Source organism: Myotis brandtii, unplaced genomic scaffold (genome assembly GCF_000412655.1).
Source record: "Myotis brandtii unplaced genomic scaffold, ASM41265v1 scaffold190, whole genome shotgun sequence".
Classification (NCBI taxonomy): domain Eukaryota; kingdom Metazoa; phylum Chordata; class Mammalia; order Chiroptera; family Vespertilionidae; genus Myotis; species Myotis brandtii.
The window spans coordinates 10,134-25,991 of NW_005357076.1; positions in this window are offsets into that span (position 1 = coordinate 10,134).

Here is a 15,858-nt window from a genome sequence, read left to right on the forward strand (position 1 = left end):
ACAGTAGCAAAATTACAGTTATGAAGTAGCAATGAAAATAATTTTATGGTTGGGGGTCACCACAACATGAGGAACTGTATTAAAGGGTCATGGCATTAGGAAGGTTGAGAACCACTGGCCTAGAGGGTGCTGGAGTCACCATCTTGGGAATGAGAACCAACCTCAACCAAGGCCAAGAAAGATGCATCCTTTTGACCTCTGCAGGAAGTCCCCCTGGGTTCCGCCTGCTCACCACTCTCCAGCCTTGCCCTCCTTCAGCCCCCTCTCCCCCCCACTCCCCGAGGGCTGGCCTGCTGAGGAGGCAGCCCCTCTAGCACATTCTGCTGCCTTTGAGCTCTTCACCTGGGAGCCGAGATGAAGGCCTGGGCTGGTCCTGGGCTGAAGGCAGGGCATCTGGCCCCTAGTCTGGCCCACCACAGACCTGCCATGTGACTTTAGGCAAACAACCAAACTCTCTACTGGAGCAGTCTCAACACTAACCGCAGGTGGTTGGGACCCTCCAGAAGTTATCCACACGAACACGTTTTGGAACGTAAAGTGCTATAAAAGTGACAGAACTCTGTGGTCCAGATATTCAATCCGGTGTTAATTCCCTCTCACAGTTTGAGTTCTACTGGTCACTTTCTTTACCAATGAAGGATAGTTAATAATGAAACCATTTGTGGGGCTCCTACCATGTTCCAAGTATATTACAGTGAGAGGTCTTACAGCAGAAGGGACCGAGGCTCAGGACTTAGAGGCGAGACTTCATTCAACAACCTTTGTAAAGCCCCTACCACGGGCATTTTGTTAACTTCGACACTGGGCTTCAGACCAACTCCACCTGCCTACAGCCAGATGGAGTGCCAGTGATGCTCCGCCCTCAGACTGCTGCAATGCCCACTGCGTGCCCACCGCCAGCCCTCGTCCTGCTTGCTTTTGTGGACAAGGCAAAGCCCTCGGAGGGCCGCTTCCCGCTCCCGTCTCTCCCCTGCGTTCTGGCTGACCTCGGGCTGCCACTTCCTCTGTCCCAGAGGCTCCCATGTCTCCCCAGCCCCTGTCCACTTCAGGCAGACTCCTCAGCCTGTGTCTCAGTCCTCAGCTTACCCACTGTCATCCCCACTCTGTCCCTGACTCTGCTCCCTGTGCCCTGGACACCCTGCAGGTCATGTGGCCGCGTGACTTTCTCTGCTCAGAGGGAATGCTGGGCCCGAGTCCCTCGCAGGACCCCGGGGCCTGGGCTGGTCTTAATTCCCTCTCACCTCTGCCTGAACCCTGGTCCAGGGCCAGGACCCATCCTGTCCCTGAGCGGTGTGCACTCTGCCCTGCGGGACTTTTCCAAGCTGCTTGTGTGGGAAGAGGAATGAGATGCGGGCACTGCGGGACGGGCTCTCTGGGCTTCCTCAGAGCCCAGGCAGGCTTACCTCCCGGCTGCACTTTGCTGGTTTCTGTGTCTCTACATTAGGCGTTTTCCTGTAGAAGGAGCATTTCATAAGAGGCACCGCCCTCAGCCAGGAGCTTGCTGGTGGAGTCACAGCAGGGAGGGCAGATGCAGTGTGACCTGGGGCAGGGATGCGGTCGGGGGAGAGGTCACGCTCTTAAAACAACAGCAGAGATAAAGGGCCCAAAGAAGCAGTCAGAACCCCTTCACCCAGTGCCTCTGGGACCAGCTCCCGAGGCCGGAAGTACCCCACCGGCTTGTCCTCGTTCTTTCTCGGCCTCAGAGGGGAAAAAGGAGCCGCTCCTGGTGCGCTTCTCTGGGGGCTCCATTTCCCCTCCTCATGTGTCCCCCATCTCACTGTCCTCAGCAACAGGCCCTCAGCCTCCGCTTTTAAAGGGAAACGGAGGGAGGACCCGCGGCCCGGTGCTGACACGTGCCCCCTGGGTTCTCGCAGTGCCCGCTTCGTTGTTTACGTGCTGCTCACTCCCGACCTCACTCAGCAGGGATGTGCTGGCTGCTGCCTGTACGTGGGCGCGTCCAGGGCTGAGCCAGGCGGAGGAGCCTCTGCTCACGGCCCTTCAAGTTCATCGCCCGTTTGCTGCTGCTTAGGAGACAGTGGACTGGTGTTCCAGACACCCCGTGACTGCTGGAGTCACCTCTCCTTTCCTGAGGGTGAGGCTCAGCAGCTCCGCGGGCCCCATGGGCCCTGTCTCCTTGCCTCCACCTGCTTGGCCAGCTCCTGACCCAGTGCAGCTTCAGTGGGGCCCTTCTCCTGGGCCTTGGCAGCACCAGCAGCCAGACCAGTTGCCCGGGTTGGGGTGACATTCCTGGTGGCACCACGTGGGATCTGCCCACAGCTGCTTGCACTAGCTCCCCAGTGGGCCCCGTGGCTTCCCCACGTCCCCGGTGTATCCCTCGCCCATCCCTGGGGCATCTCTTCATTCCACCCACACTCTGCCAGGCGCCGCACTCAGGGGCACTGCTGTCAGGCACTCAGCTTTGCTTACTTGGTAACATCTTCTGGTTTCCCAATGACCTCTCATGTGTCTCAGTGTGTCGCCCTCACTATTGACTTCTGTATCATTAACACCTGGTACCCGGGCTCCACCACAAATATTTGTTGACCAAGTGAATGAGGACGCGTGGGAAAGACTCGCCTGGGGAATGGACGTGTGAGCCGGGCCATAAAAAGAGGCAGGAGTTTCCAGGTGGGTAACGGGCTGGGAGAGGACAGGCAGAACAAAGGCTTGGGGGTGTGAGAGAAAGAGCGTGGGTGTTGGGGGGCCAGGCAAGGGTTCCATCGACTGACGGGGAGAGGAGCACACCCTGGGAGTGAAGATGGGGTGAGGCTGACAGGACAGGGGGTGAGCCGGAGAGTCTGAGGGCCTGAAGGACACGAGGGGGTTTGGACTTCAAACTGGTAGAGGCCAGTGGTGATTTTTGAAAAAGGGAATACACCATTTTATTATTAATTTGAGGTCAGTTCCTGAGGCTGTGGGTAGAATGTGGACTCTAGGGGAGAGGAAAGGAATTTTTTGAAGGCTCTTATGATAGCCTGTTTTAAAAACAACATTTAATGACGTCCTAAGAAGGGATATGGGACCAGCTAACCTGAAAATACACCATGAAGGGGGGAACAATGGGTCTTCAAATCATTCTGTTATTTACATAGAAACAGAGGCTGCGTTCCCAGCGGGCTCACCTGTGATTCTAGTGACAGTGCTTGTGTGTATTTAACTAGACTTTTCTTCTTGCTTTATAAAAATAATTTGATTTTCTCATGGTCTGTCCATGCAGCCATCAGAATATAATTACTCAGGAAAAAACGTGAGTCTCTTAGGCTTGTTTATCAGATGGCACATCCGCCTTCCTGGGCAAATGAGACACCTGATTTTTGTTAAGCCAAGCTGTGTGCGATATTTGTCACACAATTATGTGGATATTTCCAGCATACCTGCCAGGAAAAAACAGACCTTAGGGGCTCTGACGCTTGCCAGCGTATTTATGCATGTCAGCGGCGGCATGCCTCTCCCCGAACCTTATCTGTTCTGAAGGCAGTGGATGCGAGAAGTGAAGTCTCTGTAGTCTGTGTTTATATTTGGCATCTGATGGGAGGCATCATCAATCAAGTGAAAGGACACTGAAACCGTGCAGCACATGCCCTGAGTGAGCATGCAGGCATACACACTGCATACATGCACACAGGCACATACACTGCATAAATGCATCCAGGCACACACACTTCATATGTGCACGTAGACACACAGTGCATACGTGCAGTAGGCACACACACTACATGTGTGCACGCAGACACACACTGCACACGTGTAGTAGGCACACACTGCATATGTGCACACAGACACACACTGCATACGTGTAGTAGGCACACACTGCATACATGAATGCAGGCACACATGCTTGCATACATGTGTACACACACATACCCCATTCTTGGAACTAAGCAGCAGGCTGAGGATTTGACCCCCAGGATATTATTCCTGGAAGGCTTTTGAAATCATGTAGGCCAACTGCTCATGTTATAGATAGGGACATTCACTGTGGCCCAGGGAGGGGAAGAGATGGGCCCACAGTTACTCTGCAAAGGAAAAGGCAGTGGGGGCGGGAGGTGGGGCTTGAACTCATGGTGGCTAAATCCCATTCTAAGGAGCACACAACCAAGACAGTTCCTTTACAGCAAAATGTCTATTTCAGGCCGCGCCTTCAGACCGTGATGCTGTCTTCTGCTGGGTCCTAGTCTCAGCTGGGAATCCCGACTTTAGATAACACTGGCTGTACCATAATTCTTGTTCCAAAAAGAGGCGCTGGGCTTATCCTCAGGTTGGATTCCATCCCACCCACCAGTTCCTTGGGAAAACCTGGATGAAAACTGTCCTGGAGGAAGGTATCCTAAGGCCATTGCCTAATATTCTAAGATTTTTATATAAACGTCTATTGAACTCCCAGAATATGGCAGACAGATGATCTCACAGGTGCCTTTTCCTACACAATATCCTTCTGTTGCTCCCCAGCCCTTGTCACACAATTATGTGGATATTTCCAGCATACCTGCCAGGAAAAAACAGACCTTAGGGGCTCTGACGCTTGCCAGCGTATTTATGCATGTCAGCGGCGGCATGCCTCTCCCCGAACCTTATCTGTTCTGAAGGCAGTGGATGCGAGAAGTGAAGTCTCTGTAGTCTGTGTTTATATTTGGCATCTGATGGGAGGCATCATCAATCAAGTGAAAGGACACTGAAACTGTGCAGCACATGCCCTGAGTGAGCATGCAGGCACACACACTGCATACATGCATGCAGGCACACACACTGCATACATGCATCCAGGCACACACACTTCATATGTGCACATAGACACATAGTGCATACATGCAGTAGGCACACACACTACATATGTGCATGCAGACACACACTGCACACATGTAGTAGGCACACACACTGCATATGTGCATACAGACACACACTGCATACATGTAGTAGGCACACACTGCATACATGAATGCAGGCACACATGCTTGCATACATCTGTACACACACATACACACATACCCCATTCTTGGAACTAAGCAGCAGGCTGAGGATTTGACCCCCAGGATATTATTCCTGGAAAGGCTTTTGAAATCATGTAGGCCAAACCACTCATGTTATAGATAAGGACACTCACTGTGGCCCAGGGAGGGGAAGAGACGGGCCTACAGTTACTCTGCAAAGGAAAAGGCAGTGGGGGCGGGAGGTGGGGCTTGAACTCATGGTGGCTAAATCCCATCCTAAGGAGCACACAACCAAGACAGTTCCTTTACAGCAAAATGTCTATTTCAGGCCGCGCCTTCAGACCGTGATGCTGTCTTCTGCTGGGTCCTAGTCTCAGCTGGGAATCCCGACTTTAGATAACACTGGCTGTACCATAATTCTTGTTCCAAAAAGAGGCGTTGGGCACATCCTCAGGACTGGTTCTTACACAGGCTGGATTCCATCCCACCCACCAGTTCCTTGGGCAAACCTGGATGAAAACTGTCCTGGAGGAAGGTATCCTAAGGCCATTGCCTAATATTCTAAGATTTTTATATAAACGTCTATTGAACTCCCAGAATATGGCAGACAGATGATCTCACAGGTGCCTTTTCCTACACAATATCCTTCTGTTGCTCCCCAGCCCTCGGGGGTGGTTACTGTCGTCACACCATGTTTCAGAGGAGATGCCTGCATGGGTGTGGCTTCCGGTCACACAGAGGTGCCGCTCACTGCCAATGGCATTGTGTTGTGTGGGCAGAGAAGGTGTCCTGGAGGTTGGTGGCCTTTGAGTTGTACTAGAAGGATTTGGAAAAGTAGATAAAAGTGTATGGAACCTTCTAGAAGAGAGAGAAGAGAGACTTGCAAACACAGGCAAGAAGAGCGTGCCTGTTTCGAACAACAGAACACGATTTGGTGCAGAGCCCAGAAGCTGGGCTGCCAGGCTCACCGAGAAGCCCGCCCTGGACGTGCTGCACTGGACTGGCCTGTGCATGGTCCAGGGAAGGTGCCCGCATCGAGGAGGCTGGTCTCGGGGAGCAGCGGCACAGAGCCTGCAAAAGTGGGGACACCGTCTGTGGGCCCAGCCTGTGCGCATGGCAGGTCAGATTGGCTCCCATCGGCTGAGCACTCTCTGGGCCAAGTCCCGTCTCCAGGAGGGGCCCACGCTTGGGTCTCGGTGGTGGGAGACCTCCCCCTCTGGAGACGGAGCCCTGGTCATGCCTGAGGGCTTCGCTGACAGGGGAGGCCTGATCGTGGTGATCTGAACGGAGGAAGGGTGTTCCAAGGGAAGGGGCTGGTGGGGAGCGTAGTTTCCTTACTGGCAAATGACGGCAATAGGGGTGGGTATTTGCTGATCAGGGTAGTTGTGAGGTTTAAACAAAGGACTCTCTAAAAGGATGAGAAAAGTGCCCAGTGTGCCCAAGGCTGCTCTGAGTATATTATCATCATCCAGGCTGACGAGGCCACGTTTGCTTGTGAGCATGCTCAGGTGGGGCCTGAGGACTGACCCAGTGGACCTAGCGTTTGGATTTATCTCTGAGACGACAGATCCGACAATGTTCGTGCTTTGGAAAGTGCCCTGTGGCGAAGGCCTGGGTGGTGGGTAGGAGGGGGGCCCATCTAGAGGCGGGGAGACCGTGAGAAGTGGGCCCTCACCAAGCCTGTGGCAGGGAGGAGAGAGAGTCCAGCTTGGAAGTGGTCCAGGGGCAGCGTCCATGGTCTTGACTGCGGATTGGATGTAGGCTGTGAGCAGAGGTGAGTGGAGACCATCAGCTTTTTATTAGAACAACAGTGGCTCAGACCCAGGGGCCTTGCACCCCGGAGGAGGGAGAGGTTCAGTGGGAGAGTGGGGGTCGGACGTGGCTAGGGGGTTGGGGAGGTGGCCTGGGGGAAGACCATGCCTCCTGTTACCCATGGAGCAATATCCGACAGGCAGATGGCCGCGTGGGCTGAGCAGGGAGCTTGGGGAGGCCTGGGGCTGGAGGGGAGATGGGTCCGGTCCTCTGGACCCCAGGAGAGTATGTATGCAGAGTCTCAACTGCGAGCAATTTTCTCCCCAGGGGACGTTTGACAATATCGAGAGGCATTTTGATTGTCCTGACTGGTGGATGCTACTGGCATCCAGTGGGCAGGGATCAGGGATGCTGCTCAACATCCTACAATAGACAGGACAGCCCCTCAACACTCGTCCAACCCAAATGTCAGCGGTGCCCAGTATGAGAACCCTAATGCAGAGCAAAAAGGGAAGGTCCCTAAGGTGGGGGCCAGAGAAACACCCACATCTATGGGGCATGGGGAGCTTGACTGTCTCCTGATCCCAAGGAGGGCGCTGACACCCTGGAGAGGTTAATGGCCCCCAGGCTGCGATAATGACAACCCACAGGCCGCTATCAGAGCTCCACTGCTTGCATTTAACGAGGCAGCCACAGGAAAAGATTCACGAGTAAAAGATTCACCACGCCAGGAAGTGTGTCTTCCGTCCTTGTTCACTGGGTCCTGACTCAGCACACAGACCAGGGGCCACCCTGACCTGTTCCCTTTGGACCTCAGCGGGTCCTCCCACCTCCCCTCCCTGCTTTGTCTGCTCCAGGCCGCAAGGTTAGGTCCTGATTCTGTGCCTTTTGTGCCTTTTCTCTGTCCTCGCCCCCTTTTACTGCCAATCTCATCAAAAGCAAAAGTAGGGAGAGAGAAGATGGGTTTGCTCTGCAGCAGGATTTGACTTTGGGCCAAGAAGGGGGCAATCGCTGCAAAGTGGAGGTCAGCTATTTGGAGAATGTTGTGAACGATTTTTCCCATCGCCAAGTGATCTTACATACAGGGATGGGCAAAAGTGGGTCAACAACAATAATTATTATAATTATAATAAATACAATAATGAATACAGAAATAATGCTACAGGAATAAACGTTGTGTTTCGTGTACTCGCAGCTGTAAATCTGCCTTTGCCCACCCTGTGTGTTCTGTCTCCTGCGGTCCGCGTGCTGGGAGTGAGGGGGTGGGTGCTGTGACTGGGCTCACATGGACCCTCGGCTGCTCCTAGGACATCTGTCTGATGGGCAGAAGGTGCACGAGAACCTGGGCGAGGGACGGTTGGATGGGCCTGTGGCTTAATGCATGGGGTTTGGGTGGATTTGGGGTTCCATAGTAGCTGTGCTGTCACAGTGCTTGCTCACTTGCTCAGAGGGGGGCTTTTTACTGCCATGAAAGACTCTGCCTGCTGGGGGAGGTGAGCGGCACCTTCCTCAGGGGCTGCCTCCTTCGCTCTCCCTGGCTCGCTGCATTCTTGTTCCCCCTGATGTCAGCTCCCCGGCTCCCCCCACAAGCTGCCACTACCTCTGTTCCAGGACACCAGAAGGTGCCCTTGTCCTGGGTCCAAGTCAAAGACTCTTCTCCACTACTGGCAAGTGGTGCATACACTTTGAGCAGGTTTTCTACTCTCTGAGCCTCAATTTTTTAATCCATAAAAAGGGGGAAACACTAGTATAACCCACCTTCTACGGCTAACAAGAGGGTGACAAGAATTTGGAATATGGAATCAGGGGACTCAGTTTAGTTTCCAGTTTCCCTATAGCTTAGTTCAGGGATGTGGGGACGTTCTCCTAGCCTTGGGCTCTTCATCTTTTTTTAAAAAAAATCTTCTTATTCAATGTATTTAAACTAAAAAAACACACACAAAAAAACACAAGTCGTTTACTAATTTTTCAAATGCCCAACCCCCTGCCTCTGGCAGTCACCATTCTGTTCTCTGTACCTATGAGCCTGCATTGTTTTTTAGATCCCCCATATTAGTGAGATCATATGATATTTGCCTTTCTTTGTCTAATTTGTTTCACTTAGCACAATACCCTCAAGGCCCATGCATATTGTTGATGCTGTTTTATGTCCGAATAATATTTTATTGTGTATATATATCACAATTTGTGTATCTATTGATGGACACTTAATTTGTTCCCACACACTAGCCACTGAAAATAATGCTGCAATGAACATGGTGGGTGCAAATATTTTTTTCCACAAGCTGCCACTACCTCTGCTCCAGGACACCAGAAGGTGCCCTTGTCCTGGGTCCAAGTCAAAGACTCTTCCCCACTACTGGCAAGTGGTGCATACACTTTGAGCAGGTTTTCAACTCTCTGAGCCTCAATTTTTTAATCCGTAAAAAGGGGGAAAAACTAGTATAACCCACCTTCTACGGCTAACAAGAAGGTGACAAGAATTTGGAATATGGAATCAGGGGACTCAGTTTAGTTTCCAGTTTCCCTATAGCTTAGTTCAGGGATGTGGGGATGTTCTCCTAGCCTTGGGCTCTTCATCTTTTTTTTTTTTTTTTAAATCTTCTTATTCAATGTATTTAAACTAAAAAACACACACACACAAAAAACACAAGTCGTTTACTAATTTTTCAAATCCCCAACCCCCTGCCTCTGGCAGTCACCATTCTGTTCTCTGTACCTATGAGCCTGCATTGTTTTTTAGATCCCCCATATTAGTGAGATCATATGATATTTGCCTTTCTTTGTCTAATTTGTTTCACTTAGCACAATACCCTCAAGGCCCATGCATATTGTTGATGCTGTTTTATGTCCGAATAATATTTTATTGTGTATATATATCACAATTTATGTATCTATTGATGGACACTTAATTTGTTCCCACACACTAGCCACTGAAAATAATGCTGCAATGAACATGGTGGGTGCAAATATTTTTTTGAGTTAGTGTTTTTGTTTTCTTTGGAAAGAAGTGGAATTGCTGAGTCATGCAGTAGTTTTATTTTTAGTTCTTTGAGGAACCACCATACTGTTTTCCACAGTGGCCGCACCAATCTGCATTCCCACCAGCAGGGCATGAGGGCACCCTCTTCTCCAAGTCCTCACCCGCGCTGGTGATTTCTTGTCTCCTTGATGATAGCCATGGTAACAGGGGTGAGGTCATCTCACTGTGGTTTGGATTTGTGTTTCCCTGATGATTCCCTGGGCTGCAGATTTGCCTAAAACTTAGAGGGTGAGGCTCCTTCCTGGAAGGCACGGGTGTGCTGACAAGGGGAACATTTGGATTTGGCTGGATCGAAGTCCCCACGTCAAAATGAAAATTGTTGCCCTTTATTTCCTAGTAATGTGCCCAACAGACACCCCTGCCCTCCTACTCAATTCTGGAGTGTCCTTGGCCCTTCCCTATGTTTCTTGTCTCATTCCCACTTCTCACACCATTGCTGGTTGGTTCCCCACCGCAAGAGTGGGGCCAGGTAGTGGCTGCAGAAGAGAGGGATGGAGCGAGCTGGCAACGGGAGTTGAAGGGAGAGGCTGAGTGACCTTCTTAGAGCCAAAGAGCCAATGGGGGGCAAAGCAGATGGTACCCAGACCCCTGGCTCAGCATCCACTGCTTCTCACCACACTACAACCCACTTATTGTGGGTGAATTTTCTCTCTTGCCAAACTCAAAATACATCAATTTTCACACTTAAAAAATTTTGATTGTGTGGGTCTTTATGTATGGACAGGGCAAAATGGGGCTCAATAATATATAACGAAGGGAGGAAGAGGAAATAGCATTTATGTTGTGCCTGCTGCATGCCTGGGACTATGTGGGGCATTTCCCATGGTTTTTGATAAGATCTTGATAACAATCACTTGAGGCATCTGCTCCTGTTCCTTTTTACTGGTGAAGAAACCAGAACTTTAAAAAGTCAGTTACTTGCCCAGAGATCGGCAGAAAGTAAGAACAGAACTGGTTCTGCCATTGTGGGTGAATTTTCTCTCTTTCCAAACTCAAAATACATCAGTTTTCACACTTAAAAAATTTTGATTCTGTGGGTCTTTATGTATGGACAGGGCAAAACGGGCCTCAATATATAAAGAAGGGAGGAAGAGGAAATGGCATTTATGTTGTGCCTGCTGCATGCCTGGGACTATGTGGGGCATTTCCCATGGTTTTTGATAAGATCTTGATAACAATCACTTGAGGCATCTGCTCCTGTTCCTTTTTACTGGTGAAGAAACCAGAACTTTAAAAAGTCAGTTACTTGCCCAGAGATCGGCAGAAAGTAAGAACAGAACTGGTTCTGCTGCTTTCTGATCGCGGAGTTAAAGATCTATCTTTTGAGAGCTTCCATGGTTAGGACCGGAGGCTAACCATGACCTCCCCCTCCCCAGTCTCTCTCCGTTCTTCATTCATTCATTCATGTATTCATTCATTCTGTAAATACTCTATGAGCAGCTACTCTATGCCAGGCACTGTTCTATGCACAGGGGATGTAGCAATGAGCCAAAGAATGATTCAAGTCTTTCTCTTCATGGAGTTCAAATTTTAATGGGGGCTGGGGAGGGAGGTGAAGGAAGGAATAATAAATAAAATGACAGGTTGAACTATTTGAGCTTGCTAATAACCCACCATTTTGACCTATAAAAAGAGCCATTTTATATATTTTAATAAGAAAAGTATGAAGCTGGTGATAAGTTCTATGGAGAGAAATAAAGCCGGAGTGGGGGGAAATAAAGCTCACGGTTAGAAGGTGCTGCTTCTCTATGGTGTTGAAAGGGGTCTTTCTCGCATGTGCATCTGAGCACGCACACACTTGTCTCCATCAACAATCCCAGGCCCGAGGAACAGCCCTCTCCCTCCAGGGTACTCCAGGTCCCCCGGCTCCACCTCCGTCTCTCCACCTCTGTCCCTCCGTCGGACCCAGGGCTCCCAGACACAGGCTGCTCTGTCTGCCCGGGCAGCTGGCCCTGGATGAAGCCGCCTCCTGCTTTGTCTGCCAGCCCTCAGGTCCAGCTGGAGTGCCAGCCCTCAGAGCGCCTTCCCGAACGTTGCCCTCCTTCTCCCAGACAGTTTTAATTGCTCCCTCCTCTGCACTCACACACCACTTTATTATAACACTTAGAACGGCTCTTCTTTTTAGAAGATGCCGTGATTATTCATGTGCCTTATTAATGGTCTTATTCCCAGTGGCTGGTGCAGGGCCTGGCTTGAAACAAGACTCACACAGGCTTGCTGAGTGAATGAAGGAGGAAGGAATGCTGAATGGGTGCTGCCGGGGGTAGGGAATCCGGGAAGGCGGGGCTTTAGGGGGAGGCTAATGGAAACAGATCTTGAAGATGGGGGGTGGGGGCACCCAAGGGAGAGGAGAGGGAGGCCCATGCACAAGCTAGCCCAAGCCTGCCCACACCTATTCACACCTGCCCATGCCTGCCACTCCCATGCCGAGAGGGAAGCCCATGCACAGCTAGCCCAAGCCTGTCCATACCTATTCACACCTGCCCATGCCTGCCACTCCCATGCCACCATCTGGCACCACTTCCTGTCTTCCAGTCTCACTGGACTTGCTTTTCCTACCGCCGTGAAGGCTCTTGTCCTCACCTCCTTCTCTGCATCCTCCCAGAGCTGCACATCCTTCAGGGAGGCCTCTCCCAGCAGCCCCGTGTGGGTAGCTTGGCCTGGACACACGCCTGCAGTGCCCAGCTCTTCCCTGGGCAACCTCCTCACTGCTGATGCCTGCTGGGCAGGAGCACGCAGAGGCTGAGCGGATGGCTTGGGACCAGCCTGCCTGCGTTTGAATCCTAGCTGCGACCTTAGGAAGGTTGGTTGTCTTTCAGCCACTCCTCTGTCATTGTGCTGTAAGCGGGGTCATCTTTGTCCGGACCCATGACGCACTGGGAAACTGCAGGATCTAACACACACCGTGCCAGCCCCGGGCCAGCGCCCAGTGAGCACCCGGCATTCATTCTCGTCGCCATGTGGGCTCTTTCCCTCCAGGAGGGACTCCAGGAGGTGAGCGGCCCTCTTGGCCTTGTTTCTGCCTGGCACACATGTGGAGGAGCCTGGCAGAGCCTGCGGAGGGAGTGCCTTCAGGAGGGGGCGGAGAGGGCAGAGTGGGCAGCCTGGAGCTGGGCTGAGTGGGGAGGACACAGTGACAGGGACAGGGCGATCAGAGCTCTAGGGCTTGAGGGGGGGACCGAGCCCCTTGTTTTCTGTGGGATGAAGACCAACCTCTCCCTTGCAGACGTTGACAGGTGACTCTCCACCCTCCCGGGAACGAGGCTGCCAGGGGAGGTAGAGATGCTCGGAGCCCACACTTGGCCTCTTGCCGAAACACTTTTCCCTGCCAGATTACATATTCTGGGCCACATCCCTCCCATCGACACTTCCTCCCTCACTTTACTCCTTTCCTTACTCCTCCATCATAAAAATCTCCAGAAACAGGTTTTGTTCAAAGTGAATGAGGCAATAAATTCTCTGTTCTGACAGGCCGACAAGAGAGATGAATTCTGTAATTGGAGAGGCAGCCTTGTTCTCCTGCCCCGTGGCGCTCAGGCAGACCTTCAGGTCTGTCCAGGGAAGAGGGGACTGTGTGGGAGGGTGAGGAAAAGGGGGCTCCAGGGGGCTCCGGACCCATCTTGGGAACCTTAGCTCAGGTGGGCAGCTACTCAGCTCCGTGGGATCTCAGTCATATTATCAATTTGCTCATGACTGACACAGGTCTTCTGGTTTGTCTACTTAGCTAACTGACAAGCTGGGCAGAACAAACTTATTCATTCATTCATTCACTCATTCATTCAACCACATATCCATCATTCATTCAGGAGTCTCATAGCCTGGATGAGAGATGCCTAATTCACCTTCTGTAAGAAGCCTTCCCACAAAAGACCAAAAATAGTCAAGCCATAGCAAAAGATTGATCTTCTTGGCAAATAAAGAGTTCCTACAAATAATTAAGGGGATGCAGATGAGAAAGCAGTATGGAGTTACGTCAAAGCATTAACAATGAAATTGCCTTATGACCCAGTGATTCCACTTCTGGGAATTTAGCCAAAGAAACCCAAAACACTACTTCAAAGAATATATGCACCCCTATTTCATTGCAGTGTTATTTACAATAGCCAAGATTTGGAAGCAGCCAAAGTGTCCACCAGTAGATCAGTAGATTAAAAAAAACTGCGGTACATTTACACAATGGAATACTACTTGGATGTAAAAAAGAAAAAAATCTTACTTTTTGGATGGACAGTAAGGATGGACCTGGAGAGTATAGTACTAAGTGAAATAAGCCAGTCAGAGAAAGATAAATACCATATGATTTCACTTATGGAATCTAATAAACAAAATAGGAACAGACTCATAGATACAGAGAACAGACTGACAGCTGTCAGAGGGGAGGGGATGAGGGGCCAGGTGAAAAAGGTGAAGGGATTAAGTAAAAAAAAAAACCCTCATAGACAACAGTATGGTGATTACCAGAGGGAAAAGGGGGTGGGGGAGGTAGAAGAGGGTAAAAGGGGAATAAATGGTGATGGAAGGAGACTTGACTTTGGGTGATGAACACACAATACAATATACAGATGATGAATTGTATGTACACCTGAAACCTATAAAAGGCACCCCAATAAATTCAATTAAAAATACATAAATCATTAAGAAAAATAAACAACCCAATAGAAATCTGGACAAAAGATATGAACAAGCTATTCACAAAAAGGGAGCACACAGTGTTCTAAGACCAAGGATGTGTGAAAGAGGCCGATTCTCACTCTGAGAGAAGTGTACCTGGAAATGTCATTGAGGCGGCACCTACCCCCCCCCCCCCCCCCCCCCCCCACTGCTCAAGCCTGCGGAGCCGGGGCAGAGTTGGAAGTGGTACAAGTAGCAAGGGGATTCATCGGACCCAGCTCCTCTGGAGGTGATTGGGCAATATCTCAACACTGCCTCTAGCCAGCAAAACTGTCTCTAGAAGTTTCTTTCACCTCGGCATGTAGAAGACTCTTCTGCATGTATAAGGCTGTTCACTGAAGCGTTTTCTGTGCCTCCAAAGATGAGAAATGGCTTAAATGTCCAGCACTAGGGGATGGCCTAAATGATTTATGGTGGATTTGCATAATCGAACACTACCCAGTCATGGGAAAGGTAATAGGGAGTAGCTTTGTGCACCTGTATGCACTCAATAGACACTGAGCTCCAAGATACATTTTTAAGTGAAAAGGGCAAGCCATGCAATGGAATGGAATGCAAATTGTGCTACTATTTGTGTAAAACTGAAGAAGTGAATATATATGTATTATGAACAATACAAAATATGTAGCATGTACCTTAAATATTCATATGCACATATATGCATACATGCTTCCATACGTTCACTTCAGGGAGGACAAAGACCGGCACGATGGCTGCTTCCGGGAAGCAGTCAGGAACTGTGAGGTCGGGGCCTGGGTAGGAGGAAACTTCTCACCATGTACCACTTTTGGCCACTGGGATCATTTTGGATTTCGTCTATTTTAGATGTATTACATATTAAAAAAAACCTCATCAATATTTTTAAAAAGAGAGAGGTGAAGGAGAGAAGTCCTCCTTGCCTTTCTTAGCTCAGGTCGAGGTCGGCGAATAACAGGTCAGGTGAGGGATGGAGAAAGGGCCTGCAGCACCGGTACCCAGAGTAATCATCACATAAACTATGCTCCAACCACATGCAGTAGCGTGGTCTGCAGGGTATGGGTGGAGCATAGTTTTGGGGGATCTTAATATAAATGTGGCTGGTGAGAAAGACAGGAAATGGATGCAATAGACTTATGTGTCCTGTTAATGATTTGGGATTTTATTGCAGCAAAGGGCTATTGAGGGTTTTAAGCAAGGGTGGGTCACAGGTCATCTTTTAGGCAGAACCTCCTGGAGACAGTGGTCTGGGGGGAAGAAATGTGCCTAATTTTCCACCTCGCTTTTCCTGGCCTTTGCTCATTTCCTCTTCAATAACGGATAGGTAGGTGCAATGAACTCTGTTACACACGGGGAAACTGAGGCTCAGGATAGTTGAGTAAACTGGTCTGTTCTTACCGCTGAGGGTCAGGATTCAAACTCAGGGCTGTGGAGCCTGTGCAGCCTGAGCTCTGAATGGAGCTCTGTGTGCCTCCTGTGTGCTCTGAG